The sequence below is a fragment of the Monodelphis domestica genome, chromosome 2 (assembly GCF_027887165.1).
Source record: "Monodelphis domestica isolate mMonDom1 chromosome 2, mMonDom1.pri, whole genome shotgun sequence".
Classification (NCBI taxonomy): Eukaryota; Metazoa; Chordata; class Mammalia; order Didelphimorphia; family Didelphidae; genus Monodelphis; species Monodelphis domestica.
Genome location: NC_077228.1, coordinates 313,237,473 through 313,259,876, shown reverse-complemented (window position 1 = coordinate 313,259,876; position 22,404 = coordinate 313,237,473).

The following is a 22,404-nucleotide window of genomic DNA, read 5'->3' as shown; positions in this document are numbered from 1 at the left end:
CCCACCTAGAGCACTAAGCCCCCAGCAACAGCTGGAACCTCTGGACAGTTAAAGGCACTGATCTGGAAAGAGTACCTTGCAGGCAAAGCAATGCCAGGCTCAGAGCATCCAACACAGGCAATGGGGAAGCAGACAGAGAAGAAACGCACAGCACATAGTGGGAGACACAGTCACAGCAGCAGAGACATTCCATATTGCCCCAGGTCCAGATGGATTCACAAATGAATTCTATCAAACATTCAAAAAACAACTAATCCCAATATTATAAAAACTATTTGACAGAGTAAGCAAAGAAAGAGTTCTACCAAATACATTTTATGACAAATATGATATTGATCCCAAAGCCAGTCAGGCCAAAAAATAGAAAGAAAACTATAGACCAATCTCCTTAATGAATATAGATGCAAAAATCTTAAATACAATACAAGCAAAAGGTTATCCGCTATGACCAGGCAGGATTCATACCAGGAATGGAAAGATGGTTCAATATTAGGAAAACCATCCACATAATTGACCATATTAATAAGCAAACCAACAAAAATCACATGATTATCTCAATAGATGCAGAAAAAGGCTTTGATAAACTACAACAACCATTCCTATTGAAAACACTAGAAAGCATAGGAATAGAAGGGCCTTTCATAAAAATAATAAACAGCATATATCTGAAACCATCAACAAACATCATCTGCAATGGGGAGAAACTAGAAGCCTTCCCAGTAATATCAGGAGTAAAACAAGGATGCCCATTATCACCTCTATTATTCAACATTGTACTAGAAACATTAGCTGTAGCAATTAGAGAAGAAGAAGAAATTGAAGGTATTAAAATAGGCAAAGAGGAGATCAAACTCTTTGCAGATGATATGATGGTCTACTTAAAGAACATCAGAGAATCAACCAAAAAGCAAGTTGAAATGATCAACAATTTTAGCAAAATTGTAGGATATAAAATAAATCCACATAAGTCATCAGCATTTCTATATATCTCCAACACCACAACAGCAACATCTCAGGATCAAGAATTAGAAAGAGATATTCCATTTAACATCACCCTAGACAATATACAATACTTAGGAATCTATCTGCCGAGATAAACACAGGAACTATATGAACATAACTACAAAACATTCTCCACACAATTAAAACTAGATCTAAACAATTGGAAAAACTTCAACTGTTCATGGGTAGGATGAGCTAACATAGGAAAAATGACAATCCTACCCAAATTAATTTACTTATTTAGCGCCATACCTATTGAGCTACCAAAAAAATTTTTTACTGAATTAGAAAAAATATATAACAAAGTTTATTTGGAAGAACAAAAGATCAAGGATATCCAGGGAAATAATGAAAAAAATGTGATGGAAGGTACCCTTGCAGTCCCAGATCTCAAACTCTATTATAAAGCAGTGGTCATCAAAACAATTTGGTACTGGCTAAGAGACAGAAAGGAGGATCAGTAGAACAGACTTGGGGTAAATAACCTCAGCAAGACAGTCCATGACAAGCCCAAAGATCCCAGCTTTTGGGACCAAAACCCACTATTTGATAAAAACTGCTGAGAAAATTGGAAAATAATACAGACAAGATTAGGTTTGGATCAACATCTCACATCCTACACCAAGATAAACTCAAAATGGGTTAACATTTTGAATATAAAGAAGGAAACTATAAACAAATTAGGTGAACACAGAATAGTATACATGTCTGATCTTTGGGAAAGGGAAGACTTTAAAATCAAACAAGAGCTAATAAAAAATCACAAAATGTAAAATCAATAATTTTGATTACATCAAATTAAAAAGTTTTTGTACAAACAAAACTAATGCAACCAAAATTAAAAGTGAAGCAACAAATTGGGAAACAATCTTCATTAGAAAAACCTCTGACAAAGGTCTAATTACTCAAATTTATAAAGAGTTAACCAATTGTACAAAAAATAAAGCCATTCTCAAATTGATAAATGGGCAAGCGATACGAATAGGCAATTTTTAGTTAAAGAAATCAAAACTAATAATAAGCACATGAAAAAGTGTTCTAAATCTCTTATAATCAGAGAGATGCAAATCAAAACAACTCTAAAGTATCACCTTATACCTAGCAGATTGGCTAATATGATAGCAACAAAATGTAATGAATGCTGGAGGGGATGTGGCAAACTGGGGACATTAATTCATTGCTGGTGGAGTTGTGAATTGATCCAACCATTCTGGAGGACAATTTGGAACTATGCCCATAGGGCACTTAAAGACTTTGATCCCTTTGATCCAGCCATAGCACTGCTGGGTTTGTACCCCAAAGAGATAATAAGGAAAAAGACTTGTACAAGAATATTCATAGCTGTGCTCTTTGTGGTGGCCAGAAATTGAAAAATGAGGGGATGCCCTTCAATTCGGGAATGGCTGAACAAATTGTGGTTTATGTTGGTGATAGAATAGTTTTGTGCTCAAAACAATAATAAAGTGGAGGAATTCCATGGGAAATCGAACAACCTCCAGGGAGTGATGCAGAGTGAGAGGAGCAGAATCAGGAGAACATTGTACACAGATACTGATACACTGTGGTACAATCGAATGTAATGGACTTCTATATTAGTGGCAGTGCAGTGATCCCGAACAACTTGGAGGAATCTATGAGAAAAAACATTATCCACATTCAGAGGGAAAACTGTGGAAGCAGAAACACAGAAGAAAAACAGGTGCTTGAATACACGGGTCAAGGGGATATGACTGGGGATATAGACTCTAAATGAACATCTTAATGTAAGCACAACATGGAAATAGGTTCTGATCAAGGCCACATGTAATACCCAATGAAATTGAGCACTGGCTACTGGAAGGGTTGGGGGAGGGGAGGTAGAAAAATAATGTGATTCTTATAACCAAGGAATAATTTTCTAAATTGACTAAATAAATTAATTCCAAAAATTATAATTATTTTAGTTTCTTTACTGATTTCCTGAGGACAGTCAATATACATTTACTAATTACCTTTGGTGCACAATGCACTGTTCTAAGTACCAAAGATACAAAAAGTAATAAGGGGCAAAATACATCCCTTGTCCTAATAGAGCTTACAGTTTACTGGTGGAGAAAACATGAAAACAAATTTATTACAAAAGCAAGCTATCACTCCATATCAATATTAAATATAATAGTCAACAGAGGGAAGCAGTGGAATAGAGTAACTACAGAAGGCTTTTGATAGAAGGTGGGATTTTATTTGGGACTTAAAGGAGACCAGGGAGGTCAGTAATTTGAGCAGAAGCAGAACAGCATTACAGGAATGGGGGAAACCAGAGGTAATTTTTAGAGTCCATAGTTGTTTAAGGTCAGGAGGTTTAAATATAAAGAACGTGTGTTTGGGGTTAAGATTGAAGAAGTCTGGAAAGGTCAGAGGAGACTAAGTTAGGAAGGGCTCTGAAAGCCAAACAGAATATCCTGTATTTGTTTCTAGAGGTAAAAGAAAAGTCTGGGAGCTTATTGAATACAGGGGTTAAAGGAAAGGGATGATGCCACAGTCATATTTGTGTTTTCCCTAAGGACTTCATGAGTTATCTGCAAATGTGAATACTTTTATTTACTTCAGGTCATGTTTATAACTTTCCTTTTGTTTTCTTGTCTATTAATAAGACTATCATTTCTAGTAGTGTCAATTAATATTGCATCCTTATTTTATTCATTTTTTGGATGGGGACTGGGAATTCTAGAGTTTCCCCTTGGCAAACAAGATTGCTTTTGAAAATATCAAAAAATGGCTCTCATACATCTTTTATGTTTTGTTTTGTTTTTAATAAATTACAGCTGATTCACATTTTCTCAAAATGTATTTGCATCCTTAGAAATAATCCTATTTTGTATAACTTTTTGTTTATATGATTAATATTAGTAATTTTTTAATGTTAGACTCCTATTGTAGGCATGTATCTCACTTGGTAATGGTAAATTTTTCAGAAATTATTGTCTTCTTTCGGGGGATTTTACTGAAACTTTGCATTGTTACTCATTAATGAGAATGACCTAAAGTTTTCATTCTCTTTATTATTCACTTTCATCTTCAGTATCAGAAAAAGAACTTTTTCCTCTTAACAGAATTTGGAAAAGTGCTTTTTGTCCCTATTTTTGAGAATATTTGGAGCATAGGTATTATGTTTTATACATTACATAGAATTCTCTGGTAGGTCCAAAATGCCTCAGGGTTTTAAAACCTTAACTATTCATTTCTGGCTTTCTCAATGTGTTTTCTGAAGAGATATCTATTTTTTCTTTATTAATGGGTATATCACAATTTTGTGTATTTTTGTACAATGTGTCCATTTTTAATCTTAAATTTTGCTGCCATCAAGTTGTTTATAATTCTTGCAGATTTTTTTTTCCCATTTACATAGAATAGGTTTCTTGCAGAGGGTTCTAGGTGTTCATGAATTCTCTCTGAGCTATTTCATGAATCTCTAGGGACATATATGTGCTTTGAGGAATTTTCCTAAAACAAGTTGTAGAAAAAAAGGAGTTATTTAGAGACAGAACCAAATTTCTACAACATGAAACCATAGCATGGAGGAAAACTCATTGCAAAGAGGTCCCACTTAGGGAAGTTTTACTAATCTGGAGGAGTATATAAACTCATAGGAATTTCATAACTCAATATAGAGGAAATTTATTTGACTCCCTCTGGACTCTCTAGCATACCCAAATGTTTTTCCCTTATAATGTAAAAGTGGACGATATCTAAGGCAGTATGAGGTCCTTCAAAAGGGGATAGTTACTTGACATTTAGCAACACTGAATTAACTTTCCTTGTGAGAGACAGTATATTCAGGATAGTCCCTAGAAAAGAAGGAGATTCACCTCCAAAAGATGAAAAAGAAAAACCTAAGTTTTCTTGAAAGTGAATACATCTGCTGTCAGTTTTTAGATTTGGGGCCAGAGAATGTAGTTTTGAATCCTCGCTCTCAAATTTATTGAACTTGTAGCCTTGTGAAAATAATTTAACCTCTCCAGGGATCATTTTCCTCTTGTTAAAAACAAGCAGTTGGTTTACATGATTTTCAAAAAGGCCCTTCAAGTTCTAAATCTATGATCCTATATATAATGCTTTGGTTTTTAAAAATGGGATTAAATAGACTCTATACAATATCTGATGATTTTCTTTTTGCCTGATTCCCATGGGAGCTGAGGGTACATTGTTTTTTTTGAAGAAGCCTTGAATTATGGTAAATAACCATTTGACATGTGGGGCAAAATTCAGATGAAGAAGATTTATAATTATTGGAAACCATATGGAAAGACCAACTGATGGTCAACATTTCTTTTCTCAGTCAAAGTGAGTTCTGAATATAAACAAGTTCCTACCTCCACAAATATAAATGGTGCAAGGAAGGGAAGAAATGGAGAGAAGTCAATCTAAGTCTCGATGTGTAGTGGGTGCAGAGTAAGTAAGTCACGTTTGCTTTTTGTGGCATGGCTTGAACAACATGGGGAACTGAAGGAGATAAAAAACATAAACAGAGGAATTGGGTGGATATGAATTTGGGGAGAAATAAGGAGTTCTTGGGTTATAGTTTAATTGGATTTATACTCTTCATGGTTCTAGATTATAGACCCAGGAATACTGGCAACAAGTATCTAGTCAAAATAATGTCTGGAAGGAGACAGGCTAATCCTAAATTGGGACTATGCTTATGTGAAGTTAAAGTAAAGACTCTAGTCTCAGAAACTGATAGTTGATATTAGATCCATTAGTTATTGAACAACAGTTACAGGGTCTACTATCATCTTTTATTGGGAAAATGATAGCATTATGAATAATTCCTTTGTAAGCTGAATCTCCTCATCAATACTCCTAAACTCAAAAAGTCTAAGAAGTTGTAATCACTGTGAGATGAACGGTATCCTCCTTGGCAGGGAACATGCCTTCTCTTTGATTGTGTCTCTCCACAGGCTAGACAGTAGTAGGTCACTGGGTAGCAACATAAAGTGCCCATGGAGATTGATGGAACCAACCTGGTGATCAAAGGGAAGGAGAATGGATATAGGGGGAGAAGAGCAGGAAAAAAAAGAAGAATGGACCAGAATAACAAGTGAAGTAAACTAGATATTGATTCCAGGAATAGGAGGGATGGTGGCCATGGATTACCACTTCTAAGACCTTTGAAAGGGACTATGGAGCCTAGGATCTTCCATTAACTCTTCTCATTATGAATTCTGTTCAGTATGGCTTCAGGAACTAAATCAACCTTGTCCTTAAAACTCTCCACCTACATGAGGTCCTTGCCTAATTACTCTTCCAACTTTGTCTTCCCAACATTCTAAAATGCTCTCCTCTTCCACCACAGGCTTAGGTGCCTCCCCAGGCTAAACCACAGCCCCAACCACCTATGCTTCTGGGTTATGCTACTAGGGCCCACTCTGTACCCTGGGTGTTTATTTTAAACTGAAATGGAAGGGGCAGCTAGGGGAATCAGTAAATAGGGAGCCAGGCCCAGAGATGGGAGGTTCTGGGTTTCAATCTGTCCTCAGATACTTCCTAGCTATTATGACCCTGGGCAAGTCACTTAACCTCAATTTCTAGTCCTTATCCCAGTCTTCTTCCTTGAAACCCATACTTAATATTGATTCTAAGATGAAAGTAAGGGGTTTTCTAAAGAAAAAAAAAACATAAATGGAGGCTTGTTAAGGGAGTCACTTATTAAAATAAAGCAGAAGACATAGGGCTCCTCTCTTTTTGCTTCCTTGATGGGTATGAGTTATTCTGTTGTTCCAAAAGAAAATATTAGGTGTTGGTAAGGGTCTAAAGTCAAAGAAAGTATCAAAGGAAAACTTTCAACATTGAACCTGTCCATATAATCTTCTCTGTCTCCTGTTCTTGATTCTGAATTGCCTATAAAATAATGGAATTTGATCATTTCTAGGGTCTTCTCTATAATTCTCTGAAAATAGATTATATAGCCCTTTCTAAATCATATTGAATGAGCAGATTAGAATTTTTTTACAACACAGATTCAAAGATTCAGTTAGAGGGAATGTTAGAAGTAATACTTTGTTATTCCTTTCTTAACTTGTTCAATTTTTGCAAGATTTAAGTTTGCTTTTTTACTTCTCTTACCCTTTTTATTTCTTCTCATTTAAAATCTCCATTAAAATGTAGAAATACCATTTACCCTTTGCCATTGATGGAGACTTTTTCTCAAAATACTAATGAGAAAATCAATGAGACGATAGGTGATTCATCAGTGGTTCCGAACAAGGTTGTGATATTGGTAGGTAACGGCTGACTCCTTGACAGGAAGAAATGCATCAAGTGACAAGAAGTTTCTTTTGTTTCTAGTAGCAAACAAACAAAAAACAAAAGAAAATAAAAACCAGTGACTAAAGAAACCAAAGACTCTCTCACTTGAGGATTTATACATTTTAAAGATATAATCAGAACAGAGCTATGACAAAGGGGCTTTCCTTTATTTTCTTCTATGTTCTATTACTCAATTTTTATAATGGTTCATTTCACAGATGTACCTTGTTTCGGACAGTAGATGTATTGTGAGATAATGGATAAACATTAAACTTGGGGGCAGAAGGCATGGATTCAAGGCCACGCTTTGCCATTTGCTAATTGCATGATTGTAAATAAGTCAGTCAGTCTATGTCTCTAATCCTTAGCCTCTTCTTCAGTAAAATGGAGCTGGTAATTGCCCTATATTTTAGCACAATATGAGAAAGAAAGCAGGTTATAAATTTTTAAATGCTATATAAATGTTAACTATGATTCAAGAAAATAAAGGCTATAAATTTTTATTCACTTAATTTTATTTTAAATTCTTAAGTGTAACTCCCTATTTGAAGTCATATGGTGGTGAATGTTTTCATTAAATAGTTAAATAAATTACCTTCTAACCTACCTCCATTAACCTCTCCCCACATCTCCAATTGTTTTTAATGTCTTCAGCAAATTATTTTGTATCCTATTTGAGGACATGTTGTACCCCACCATTAGACCTAAAGTTCCTTAAGGATAGAAAGTAGTATTTTTGTCCCCCCTTCCCCTACATCTAACACAGAACTTCAGGGAAAATAGCTGGTTCACAAAAGTTTAATGAATTGCTTATTTTATAAGAAATAACTGGATACCCTGAACTGATGTTTATATGATACAAAAATCTTATTTGCTGAATAACTATGATGGGCAGGCAGGTACTTGTTCCTTTTATCCTTACCTTTTGAATGTTAATATCTCAGTCCAATATCACCATTGCTCTACTCCACAGCTTACAAATGACTTCCTCTTTTTGATCAGTATCTTCTCTAAGGGAAATTCTCTGTCTGTATACAGATAACAATGGAGAAAAGATTTGTGTAACTGCACTACCAGTCTAATCCCCAGATATTCGAATCTCCTTAGGCCATGTGTTGCCAGGTTAAAGGCAACAAATACATGCTTTTGCTTAACCTTGGAAATACATTTTTATACAAATATAAAATCACTAAGATTCTCTATAGATATTTAAATTAACATCAATAACTCCAAATATTAATTTTATAAAGTTTATTAATAATCACTTGACGTAGAAGAAATAAAAAAAAAAGAAATACAACTTCAAAGCCTAATTTTCTAACTTAAGTAAGACCATATGTGTAAATTATCTTGCCTGGCACAAAGCCAGCTTCAGCAGCCACCTTAAAGAGAAAAAAGAGAGAGATGGGGTTATATCAAAACTTTATCCTCTCTACATTCACATGTAGTGTAAATACAGAAATGGGATGCTGAGTCCTGGGGAGCAAATTCTATCCACACAACCCCCACCCCCATGATTCCATTGGGAGGCGAGCATGTTGGAGTCTCTGAGATTTACATGCCTAGTCTCCCCAGTGAATCATTGCACATAACAACTTATATCAAAAAGATCTCTTACTAAAGGTACATACAGTATTGTACTCTCTAAAGGGAAATTACAATAATTTTGGGATAAGAGGGAAATAAAAGAGAAACAGAGCAAAACCAATGTTTGGTGGCTGCATTGACAAAAAGCCAATTAGGGGGCAATTCCTTTTTGATAAGACTTTACGTTCAGAATAAATGAATTAAATCCCCCACAGTTCAATTCACTAAATCCCAAAGTTCATTCTGGATCTTTTGATGCAGTGTGTGGTTTCTGCAGGCATCTCCATGGTGCCTTCTCCAAACAGTTCATTTTCTTGATTCGAAGAGTTAGCAAGTTTCTTTTCCTGAAATTTCTTTAAATGATATTAAAACTTGTATTATAGGATAATAATATAATTCCCCCATTGGAGGGTATTGACCAACACTCAGATCACCCTCGGATACATGGCTGAGTTATGAGGTATATAATAAATTTCCAAAAGAAATCAAAAACATAAAAACAAAACAAAATAGAAGAAAAGGAAAAAAAATAAAAATCAAATTGTATATTAAAATTCTGATTAAGCAAGAGTAAACCCAAAATAGGTCCTAGAATCAGGGCCCAATAAGGTGATTTATGTTTCATAAACCTGTAGGACAATTGTGGCAATATGCACTTACAGAATCAGCAGCCAGGACTACAGAAAATTGCCATACTACAAAAGAGAGAAAGGGGACTAGAATTTAAAGCAAAAGGGAAATAGCATTCCCTAGTCTTATTTTACCTTCACTCACATGGATAGGGGAGCCAAAATGGCAGCCAAACTGAGGTTCTTTGTTTGAATCTGGCATGGGGAGGGAAATCCTGCCTCTGACATTGTCAAACAGCTGCTTCCTTGAACTCCAAAAGAATTCCTATGTCTTGGCACAAATTCTCGTCAATCCCAACTGAATTGGTTGGTCTCCTTGACCTTGTGCTTTTTGGTACTGTACAATGACTCTTTAGTGATGCCTTCTTCTGAAATCAGAAACAATTATTAGTCAAAGTCCCATAATATATAACAATCAATGACAGGTTTCCATAGTCTAAAGCTTTTGGATATGGATTAATATTGGAGCTAATGGATATTGTAAACTTATTTTAGTGCAAAATAAAAAAAAAAACATTAAGAGGTGGCGTCAAGATGGCAGCTTAGAAGCAGCACAAGTACAGACCTCTGAAAACCCTTCCTTACCAATCACAAACTGAATGCTCCTGGGGGACTGAAAACCAAACCTAACAACAGGACAGAGACAAGGAACCCTCCTGCTAGACTCAATCCAAAAGGTATACCCCCCAAAAGCTGGAAATCTAGAATACTTCGGTTTAAGGGGAAGGCAGAAGGAAGGTCCCAAGACCCCTCCCCCCACCTAAAGCACCAAGTCTCCAGCAGCAGCAGAAACCACTGGGTTGGAAAAGGAGCTTGTCTGGAGAGTGTACCTTGCAGGCAGGGCTGTGCCATGCTCAAAGTGTCGAACACAGGCAGTGGGGAAGGAACTGGAGAGGGAAGGCAGAGCTGGTGGCCTGGACAGAGCTGTGGAGACCCTCCATATTGCTCCAGCCTTCCACGAGGTTTTGGTCTCAGGGCACATCCAGCCCAACCCAGCTGAACTTAAACCCATCAAGACCTCCTGAGGGCAGGGATGCTCAAACTACAACACCCCCATCTCCAGACTTCAGGGAAAGACCTTCTATCAAAGCTCAAAGAGGGGAGACTGACAGAAGCCCCCAAAACAAAAAAAAAATGAGAGGAGCAAGAGCACAAACAAATACAGGGAGTAAAGAAGGGGTGAATTTGAGCAAACAACAGAAAAATAAGAAAGAAACTACAATAGACAGCTTCTACTTAGCAAATGGAACAGAGGGGGAGAGATCAGCAAATGATTAATCACAAATCCCAGCAATTTGGATACAGGCTGTGGAAGAACTAAAAATGCAAATCAAACCACAATTAAGAGAGGCTCAAGACAAATTTTACAACATGATAAGTTATCTGGAAACAGAAAACAGTGTCTTGAAACCTAACATTTAATCAGCTGGAAAATGAGGCAAAAGAGATGAAAGATGAGGCAAAGAAGATGAAAGATGAGTTAAGGAAGATGAAAGATGAGGTAAAGAGGATGAAAGATGACCTCCATAGAAAGTCAGACCAGAAAGAGAAGGATGCCCAAAAAGTCAGGAAGGAAATCCAGTTTTTAAGAAACAGAATACAACAACTAGAATTAAGTGACCTCTCAAGGCAGCAGGACAATATAAAACAAAACCAAAAGAATGAAAAAATTGAGGAAAATATGAAGCATCTCATTCACAAAACAGAGGATTTAGAAAATCATTCGAGGAGAGACAATTTAAGAGTCATTGTTCTACCAGAAGACCATGGAAAAAGCCTGGACACAATACTACAGGAAATTATTCAAGAAAACTGCCCCGATATTCTAGAACAAGAGGGAAAAGTGGAGTTTGAAAGAATCCACAGATCACCTCCTGTACTTAATCCCCAATTGACAACACCCAGGAATGTTATAGCCAAATTAAAGAACTATCAGACCAAAGAAAAGATATTATGAGCTGCCAAGAAGAAGTCGTTCAGATACCATGGAACCACAGTGAGATAATGCAAAATCTGGCAGCATTCACACTGAAGGGACTGAAAGGCATGGACTATGATATTCCAGAAAGCAAGGGAACTGGGTCTACAACCAAAAATCAAACTATACAGCAAAACTGACTATATTCTTACAGGGGAAAGTATGGTCATTCAGCAAAATAGAAGAATTCCAAGAATTTGCAAAGAAAAGACCAGACCTGAACAAAAATTTGACATTCAAACACAGAACTCAAGAGAATCATGAAAAGGTAATTAAAAAAGAGGGAAAAAGAAAAATAAAACAAAACAAAACAAAACAAAATCCTTTTTTTTTAGAGACTTAATACGTTAAAATGATATGTATCCCTATAAGAAAAAAGGTCATTGGTAACTCTTAAAAACTGTTGTTATCACCTGGGTAGCTAGAAGAATTACACTTAGAAGGAATAGTGACTAACTGTATTGGATGAAATAACAAGACATAAATAGGTATATAGATATATGTATGCATAAATACATACACACACATATACAACTAGAGTTTAAAAAAGGTTAATGCTAAAAGAAATGGTAAAAGAAACAAAAGGGGGTTAATTTATATGTCACAAAGAAGCTCATGGCAGGAGGGGAGAGAACATCAATACACTGGAAGGGTAAAGAGGTGGGAGATAGTAAATACTCAATTCTTATTTGCATTGAAATTGACCCAAAGAGGGAAGAACAATCCAATCCATTGGGGTAGAGAATAGTAGAAGGATAACAAATGAAATGGTGGGGAGGGAAGCAGTATAAGGGAGGGAGAGGGTGAGGGTAGTTTTAAAAAGACTGCAAAAAAGGGGGGGAATTATAAGGGAGGGGGTAGAAAGGGAAGTAAAATAAGGGAGGGAACTAGGGGGACTGAATAAAAACAAACATTGGTGTAGAAGGAAATAAAATGTAGAAGGGAGTGAAAGAAGAAAAGGCAGGACCAGGAGTAGAAATCAAAATTCTGGGAAATAAACAGCTGGTAATCATAACTCTGAAAGTGAATGGAATGAACTCACCAATAAAACACAAGTGAATAGCAGAGTGGATTAGAATCCAAAACCCTACCATATACTGTCTACAAGAAATGCATATGAGGAAGGTAGATACTCATAGGGTGAAAGTAAGAGAATAGAGCCAAATCTATTGGGCATCAACTGATAAAAAGAATACAGGAGTCAAAATCATGATATGTGACAAAGCCAAAGTTAAAACAAATCTAGTTAAAAGAGACAGGGAAGGTAATTACATACTGATAAAAAGCAGTATAGATAATGAGGAAATATCAGTATTCCACATGTATGCACCAAATGGTATTGCATCCAAATTTCTAAAGGAGAAACTAGTGGAGCTCAAGGATGAAATAGATAGAAAAACTATACTAGTGGGAAACCTGAAACTTCCTCTATCTGAACTACATAAATCAAACCAAAAAAATAAATAAGAAGGAGGTAAGAGAAGTAAATGAAATCTTAGAAAATTTAGAGTTAGTAGATATGTGGAGAAAAATAAAGAGGGACAAAAAGGAATACACCTTCTTTTCAGTAGCACATGGTACATTCACAAAAATTGACCATGTATTAGGGTATAAAAACATTGCAAACAAGTGCAAAAGAGCAGAAATAATAAATTCAACCTTCTCAGACCACAATGCAATGAAAACAATAATTAGTAAGGGTACATGGAGAGGTAAATCAAAAATTAATTGGAAATTAATCAATACAATACAATTCTCCAAAACTGGTTTGTCAAAGAAAAATCATAGAAACAATTAATAATTTCATTGAAGAAAATGACAATGATGAAACATCCTTTCAAAACATATGGGATACAGCCAAAGCAGTATTCAGGGGGAAATTGATATCCTGAGGTCATATATTAACAAAGTAGGGAGAGCAGAGGTCAATGAATTGGGCATGCAAATTAAAAAAACTAGAAAACGAACAAATTTAAAAATCCTCAGATGAAGACTAAATTAGAGATCCTAAAAATCAAAGAAGTTAATAAAATTGAAAGTCAAAGAACTATTGATTTAATAAATAAGATGAGAAGCTGGTACTTTGAAAAAACAAATAAAATAGACAAAGTACTAGTCAGTCTAATTAAAAATGGAAAGAAAAAAACCAAATTGACAATTTCCAAGATGAAAAGGGAAACCTTGTCTCTAATGAAGAGAAAATTAAGGCAATCATTAAAAACGATTATGCCCAATTATATGGCAACAAATATGGCAATCTAGGTGATATGGATGAATACTTACAAAAACATAAATTGCCTAGACTAAAAGAGGAAGAAATAAATTACCTAAACAACCTCATATCAGAAAAAAGAAATTGAACATCAAAGAACTCCCTAAGAAAAAATCCCCATGTCCAGATGGATTCACAAATGAATTCTACCAAACATTCAAAGAACAACTAATCCCAATATTATACAAACTATTTGCCAGAATAAGCAAAGAAGGAGTTCTACAAAATTCATTTTACGGCACAAATATGGTATTGATCCCAAAGCCAGGCAGGTCAAAAACAGAGAAAGAAAACTATAGACCAACCACCCTAATGAATATAGATGCAAAAATCTTAAATAGGACACTAGCAAAAAGATTTCCAGTCAACAGACAGTTTTCTGGTCTGGGCCTAATTTTGGCTTTGATTTTTTTTTTTACAGGTAGAATAGGTATATTATATTCAGATTTGTATGGATTTATTATTCCTTACTCAATTAATGAATGTATCACTGGGATAATTCCTTCAGTTGCCCCCTTTGATAAAGGATACTGAGGAATGGAAGGGGGTAGGTCACCTTTTTTTCTTTATTTGAATAAGAACAGCTATACCTGTAGTAGGCCAACATCAAAAGACAATGTGACCCAGAAAGTCTCAAGTACACCAGCTGGGATTTTAAAGGTGGGAGGTTCTTTCATCTCTCGACTGTCTGAAAGAAGTACAGGGAGTAAATTTAAGGATTTCCCCAGCAATTCTAGTGTCATAGAGCCATTTGGAGAGCATGTTATTGTGACTCTAAGCTTGCATAAAATATCTCTTCCTAATAAATTTGTAGGTCAATTAGGCATTAGAAAGAAAGAATGTACTGCTGATAGGGGTCCCAAAGACACCATTCAAGGGGAAAGCTTTGAGACTTTTAGGGATGGCCTTGATACCCCTACTAAATTTAGAAAGCCAATAGAATAGCATTCAGAATAAGGTTTACTCATCAATACCAATCTGGATGCTCCAGTTTCTAAGAGACCATCATAATACATGTTTCCAACTATTAGAGTTACATGAGGTTCATCATTGGGTATGTGTGTGTGTGAAAATTGGACTGGGATAACTGGCAGTAAAATATCAGGGTCTGGGAAATCACTCTCTGACTCCAGAGCCCTTCCGCCCCCACACACAACTTCATAAATATCCTTGTCTATTTCTCTGGGATTCCCCACACTGTGGAAAATTTTCACCCTGAGTATAGCATTAATTTGTTGAGAAAAGTACAATATTTTGGAGGATCTATATTGCTTCTTCTGTGTCTTGGAGAATATTTTTATTTCAAAAATTGGAGATAAGAATGGAAATGGAAAGGTGTAGTTATTGTTTATTTGTTTAAAGTATCAGATTTCAAATCAGTAGATTTTGTTTTTAAGGCCTCTTTGGGAACTAACTACTCATATAATCATTAGTCTTGACTAATGTCTTTAAGTAATAACTAGACTTGACTTACTTTAGGTCTTTGAACCTCAATTTCCTCATTAGAAAAATGGATATAATAATCAGTTTGAAAGAGATTATATACCCCCCATCCTCCTTTATGACTTAGCAATATCTGGAGGAATGCTTAGATAAGTCAAATTTCAGATATTGCTTAGATCCTTAATGCTAAAGAAGTCCTGGGTAATTTAAATAACCCAGACCAATCATTCCTTAAATGACCCAAAGGTACTTAAAAAGTAATTTTTAAGTGAAAGGTGTGATAAAGATTCTAAAGCAATGGGAGGTTTTGACATGAAAGGGGAGTAGTAATATTAGAATATGAAATTAACCATGATGAAGTTGTTATTTCTTTTTTCTTAAGGGACCAAATGTATTATACATTTCAGGAAGGATCTAACTATGCTTTAATATTTCTCAACATGTTAAAATTATTGATAGATGTATTAACAGAGTGATTGGAGGACATTCTCCTTTTTGGTACAAGGGTTTTATAATCAAAATAAAAGTTTGGCACATGGGGAGAACTGAAAGAAATGTGACCCAAACACCACAGTTAAGATCATTATATCCAAGTACTCACTCAGAGTCTCATGAAGTATCTGATTTCTGGGGGAATCTTCTATTGCTTTCATCTTCTTAGGCCATTTGGAATCATGATAGTCCTTACAATTCTGTTTCTGTAGAAATTCTGTAGAAATTCTACAATTTCTCCTGCAGAACTGCTTTCCTGGTCCATATTGCTGGCAATATCTTTCCCTAAAATTCCTTAAAAGTAGATTTTAAGGCAAGCAATTTATGAACTTTTAGGATAGCTTTACACTCCCACCCCTGAGGAGGAAGATATAATATGAAGTACCTCATTTTACACATAACTACATAGATAACTTGATGATAACAGTGAAGAATGTTTTTGAGTAGTGTATATTCTTTTATAACAACAAAGCTTGGTATGAGATGTGGCTAGATCAATTATTTAATCATGCATTAAATAGTCCATCTAAATAAAATTTAAACCACTTTTCCTCCAAATAAGAAAAAAAATATAAATTCTAATAAATCCTTAATATTTATCCACTTTCTAGTGGAGGTAACATGTATCCTACAAGCATACAGACTAAGTGAAAAAATATTACAATTACCTACCATTTACCATGACTGAAAAAAGTTATCATAATAAATAAAAAGAGGGGCAACGGTATGACAGAGAAGAATGTGATCCCCTAATCTGATGGCTTCTCCTTACAAAGTTATAGAAATACCAAGCAAAACTAGGTGGGAGTTTTTCCCCAGAGATTTGGTATTAGGGGAAAACATGAAGAAATCCCTACTTCAGTCTTTGCCAAATGATCACTTTCCCAACCTACCCTAGAAAGTTCTCCCCACTTTATCAGTAACATTTGTTATTCCTACATGAACTTTTATCATCTATGATCAGTGGCTTATTAGTACTCCCTTGTTAGTATATCTGGAATCAGACTCAAGCAAGATCAATTATTGTCCCATAAAATTTGTTAACAAATGGTTGGTTTCAATAGTCTAAGTCTTGGGATATGCAATATCATCATTAGAACTCTTAGACATTATAAGCAAATCTATCAATACTAAATATCAGATAAAATTCCACAAGCTATAAAACTAACAAAACAAAATCAAAAGGAAAAAAAATGTTTCCCAAACACTATTTTAAAAATGTAACAATTAATTGTATATTTTATTTTTATTTTTTTTTCCTTTTAAGTCTTTCATTTTTTTATTTTTTAAAATTTTTAAACATTATTTTATTTGGTCATTTTCATACATTATTCTTTGGAAACAGAGATCATTATCTTTTCCTCCCCCCACCCCCAACACCCCTCCCCTAGCCTACACTCAATTCCACTGGGTATCACATGTATCCTTGCTCTGAACCCATTTCCTTGTTGTTGGTATTTGCATTAGAGTGCTTATTTAGCATCTATCCTCAATCATATCCCCTCCACACTGTAGTCAAGTAGTTGCCTTTCCTCGGTGTTTTTACTCCCACAGTTCGTCCTCTGCTTGTGGATAGTGTTTTTTCTCATAGATCCCTGCATATTGTTCAGGACATTGCATTGCCATTAATAGTGAAGTCCATTACATTCGATTGTACCACAGTGTATCAGTCTCTGTGTACAATGTTCTCCTGGTTCTGCTCCTCTCACTCTGAATCACACCCTGGAGGTTGTTCTAGTCTCCATGGAATTCCTCCACTTTATTATCGTTTTGAGCACAATAGTATTCCATCACCAACATATACCATAATTTGTTCAGCCTTTCCCCAATTGAAGGGCATCCCCTCATTTTCCAATTTCTGGCCACCACAAAGAGTGCAGCTATGAATATTCTTGTACAAGTCTTTTTCCTTATTATCTCTTTGGGGTACAGACCCAGCAGTGCTATGGCTGGGTAAAAGGGTAGATATTCTTTTGTCGCCCTTTGGCCATAGTTCCAAATTGCCCTCCAGAATGTTTGGATCAATTCAAACTCCACCAGCAATGAATTAATGTTCCCAGTTTGCCACATCCCCTCCAGCATTCATTACATTCTGTTGCTATCACATTAGCCAATCTGCTAGGTGTGAGGTGATAACTCAGAGTTGTTTTGATTTGCATCTCTCTGATTATAAGAGATTTAGAACACTTTTTCATGTGCTTATTAATAGTTTGGATTTCTTTAGCTGAAAACTGCCTATTCATGTCCCTTGCCCATTTGTCAATTGGAGAATGGTTTGATTTTTTGTACAAATGGTTTAGCTCTTTATAAATTTCAGTAATTAGACCTTTGTCAGAGTTTTTGTTATGAAGATTGTTTCCTAACTTGTTGCTTCCTTTCTAATTTTAGTTGCATTGGTTTTGTTTGTACAAAACCTTTTTAATTTGATGTAATCAAAATTATTTATTTTACATTTTGTGACACTTTTTAAGTCTTGCTTAGTTTTAAAATCTTTCCCTTCCCAAAGGTCTGACATGTATACTATTCTGTGTTCATCTAATTTACTTATAGTTTCCTTCTTTATATTCAAGTCATTCACCCATTCTGAGTTTATATTGGTGTAGTGTGTGAGATGTTGATCCAAACCTAATCTCTCCCACACTGTCTTCCAATATTCCCAGCAGTTTTTTTTTTTATCAAATAGTGGATTTTTGTCCCAAAAGCTGGAGTCTTTGGGTTTGTCATGGACTGTCTTGCTGGGGTTATTTACCCCAAGTCTATTCCACTGATCCTCCTTTCTGTCTCTTAGCCAGTACCAAATTGTTTTGATGACTGCTGCTTTGTAATATAGTTTGAGATCTGGGACTGCAAGGCCACCTTCCTTTGTATTTTTTTTTTTCATTTTTTCCCTGGATATCGTTGATTCTTTGTTCTTCCAAATGAACTTTGTATGTTTTTTCTCTAATTCAGTAAAAAAGTTTTTTGGAAGTTCAATGGTTATGGCACTAAATAGATAGATAGGTTTGGGTAGGATGGTCATTTTGATTATGTTAGCTCATCCCACCCATGAACAATCAATGATTTTCCAATTGTTTAGATCTATTTTTAATTGTGTGGAGAGTGTTTTGTAGTTGTGTTCATATAGTTCCCGTGTTTGTCTCGGCAGATAGATTCCTAAGTATTTTCTATTTTCACAGGTGACTTTAAATGGAATTTCTCTTTCTAATTCTTGCTTCTGATCTGGGTTGGAGATATATAGAAATGCTGATGACTTATGTGGGTTTATTTTGTATCCTGCAACTTTGCTAAAGTTGTTCATTATTTCCACTGGCTTTTTGGTTGATTCTCTAGGATTCTTCAAGTAAATCATCATATCATCCACAAAGAGTGACAGCTTGGTCTGCTCATTGCCAATTTTAATACCTTCAATTTCTTTTTCTTCTCTAATTGCTACTGCTAGTGTTTCTAGTACAATATTAAATAATTAAGTTGATAATGGGCATCCTTATTTTACTCCTGATCTTATTGGGAAGGCTTCAAGTTTATCCCCATTGCAGATGATGTTTGCTTATGGTTTTAGATAGATACTGTTTATTATTTTTAGGAAAGGACTTTCTATTCCTATACTTTCTAGTGTTTTCAATATGAATGGGTGTTATATTTTATCAAATGCTTTTTCTGCATCTATTGAGATAATAATGTGATTTTTGTCAGTTTGCTTATTAATATGGTCAATTATGTGGATGGTTTTCCTAATATTGAACCGTCCTTGCATTTCTTGTGATAACTTGCTGGAGTCTTTTTGCTAGTATCCTATTTAAGATATTTGCATCTAACTTCCTTAGGGAGATTGGTCTATAGTTTTCTTTCTCTGTTTTTAACCTGCAGTTTTTGTCGTAAAAGGAATTTGGTAGAACCCCTTCTTGGCTTCTTCTGTCAAATAGTTTGTATAATATTGGGATTTGTTGTTCTTTGAATGTTTGATAGAATTCATTTGTGAATCCATCTGGACCTGGGAATTTTTTCTTAGGGAGTTCTTTGATGGCTTGTTCAATTTCTTTTTCTGATATGGGGTTGTTTAGGTAATTTATTTCTTCCTCTTTTAGTCTAGGCAATTTATATTTTTGTAAGTATTCATCCATATCACCTAGATTGCCATATGTGTTGCCATATAATTGAGCATAGTAATTTTTAATGATTGCCTCAATTTCCTCTTCATTAGAAGTGAGGTCTCCCTTTTCATCTTGGATACTGTCAATTTGTTTTTTTTTCCTTCCTTTTTTTAATTAGACTGACTAGTACTTTGTCTATTTTATTTATTTTTTCAAAGTAGAAGCTTCTAGTCTTATTTATTAAATCAATAGTTCTTTGACTTTCAATTTTATTGATTTCTCCTTTGATTTTTAGGATCTCTAATTTAGTCTTCATCTGAGGAATTTTAATTTTTTCACTTTCTAGTTTTTTTAATTTGCATGCCCAATTCATTGACCTCTGCCATTCTTAATTTGTTAATATATGAACTCAAGGATATAAATTTTCCCCCTGAGTACTGCCTTGGCTGCATCCCATAGGTTTTGAAAGGATATCTCACCATTGTCATTTTCTTCAATGAAGTTATTAATTGTTTCTACGATTTCTTCTTTAACTAGCTGTTTTGGAGAGTCATATAGTTTAATTTCCAATTAATTTTTTAATTTATCTTTCCATGTACCTTACTAATTATTATTTTCAGTGCATTGTGGTCTGAGGTTACATTTATTATTTCTGCCCTTTTGCACTTGTCTGCAATGTTTTTCTGCCCTAATACATGTCTACTACCTCAAATTTTTCTAAGATTTCATTCACTTTTCTCACCTTTCTTATTTATTTTTTTTTTTGGTTTGATTTATCTAGTTTGAATAGAGGAAGGTTCAGATCTCTCACTAGTATAGTTTTTCTATCTATTTCATCCTCGAGCTCCACTAATTTCTCCTTTAGAAATTTGGATGCTATGCCATTTGGTGCATACATATTGAGTACAGTTATTTCCTCATTTTATATGCTGCCTTTTATCAGAATGTAATTACCTTCCCAGTCTCTTTTAACTAGATTTCTTTTTACTTTGGCTTTGTCAGATATCATGATTGTGACTCCTGCCTTCTTTTTATCAGTTGATGCCCAATAGATTTGGCTCTATTCTCTTACTTTCACCCTATGCATATCTACCTTCCTCATGTGTGTTTCTTGCAGACAGCATATGGTAGGGTTTTGGATTCTAATCCATTCTGCTTTTCACTTGTGTTTTATGGGTGAGTTCATTGCATTCACATTCAGAGTTATGATTACTAGCTGTGCATTTTCCAGAATTTTGATTGCTACTCTTGGTCCTACTTTTTCTTCTTTCACTATTTCCTTCTACACTAATGTTTGTTTATAATCAGTCCCTCTTATTTTACTTCTCATTCTAGCCTCCCCCCTTCTTATTCCCCCCTTATTTTCCCCTGTAGTCTTTTAAAATTGCCCACCCACCCTCTCCCTCCCTTGTACTTCTCTCCCCACCAGTTCGTTTTTGACCCTTCTACTCCTCTAAAGGGTGCAAATCTATTCTCTGCCCCAAAGAATTGGATTGTTCTTCCCTCTTTGGGTCAGTTTCAAAGTACGTACAATACAATGATCTTGTATTATGATGTTGAGTTTGCTGTTTATTTCTGGCTTTTCTGGAAGTCCAATTATTCTTAAATTATCTCTTCTCCCTCTATTTTCCAAATCTGTCACTTTGTCAGTGAGGTATTTTATGTTCTCTTCTAATTTCTTGGTCTTTTGGCTTTGCTTTATTAGTTCTTGCTTTAAAGCCTGGTTTTCCTTTTCAGTTTGGTCAAACTGGTTTTGTAGATGCATGAATTTCTTTTGCATTATTTCCCATTTTTCCTCCCAGAAGGCTCCCATCTTTTTATCATTTCTGATTCATATTCTTCATGGGTTTGTGGAGAGTTTCCATTTCCTTTGGAACATTTCAGGGCATTTGCTTGTGTTTCCTATTCTATCTCCTCTGTGTTTTGTATTTTTGCTCCATAAAATGTGTCCAAAATCACCCCCTTCTTCTTGTGTTTTTTGGAATTTTGGGTTTTTTGTGCTTCTGTGGAGTTTTCCATCTCTATCTGAGTGGGGAGGATTAACTTTTCTTATCTCTGTCCCGCATTCAGAGGTTTTAGCCCTAGGCAGATTGTCCATTCTATGGCTTGGCCCTTGTTTCTGTACCTCAGCCAGCAGGAAGAGCCAGCACTCTGAGGGGGGAGGGGCTGCGGCTTCCTGGAGCTCTGATGGCTGGTGAGAGGATTAACCTCAGACTGAGTATGCCCTCAGGAAAGGACCTTCAGTGAGACTCAGATGGAAGGATCTGGTCAGGGGGCTACAGACTCCTCCTGTCTCCCTCTGTTTCCCTGCTTGTCTGGGTGCCCCCTTGACTGGGTCAGGTTGTTTTCAGGATTCGGCCTTCAGCTCCAAGGCCCTTTTGCCAGCCCTGAGGGTTACTGTTGTTTCAGACTACCCTACACTCTGAGGGGGGAGGTGTCGTGGCTTCCTGGAGCTCTGAGGGCTGGTGATAGGATTAACCTCAGACTGAGTATGCCCTCAGGCAGCGACCTTCAGTGAGACCCAGATGGAAGGTTCTGGTCAGGGGGCTATAGGCCCTCCCCTTCCCCCCTTCTCTCTCTGCCTCCCTGCTGTCTGGGTGCCCCCACGACTGGCTCAGGTCA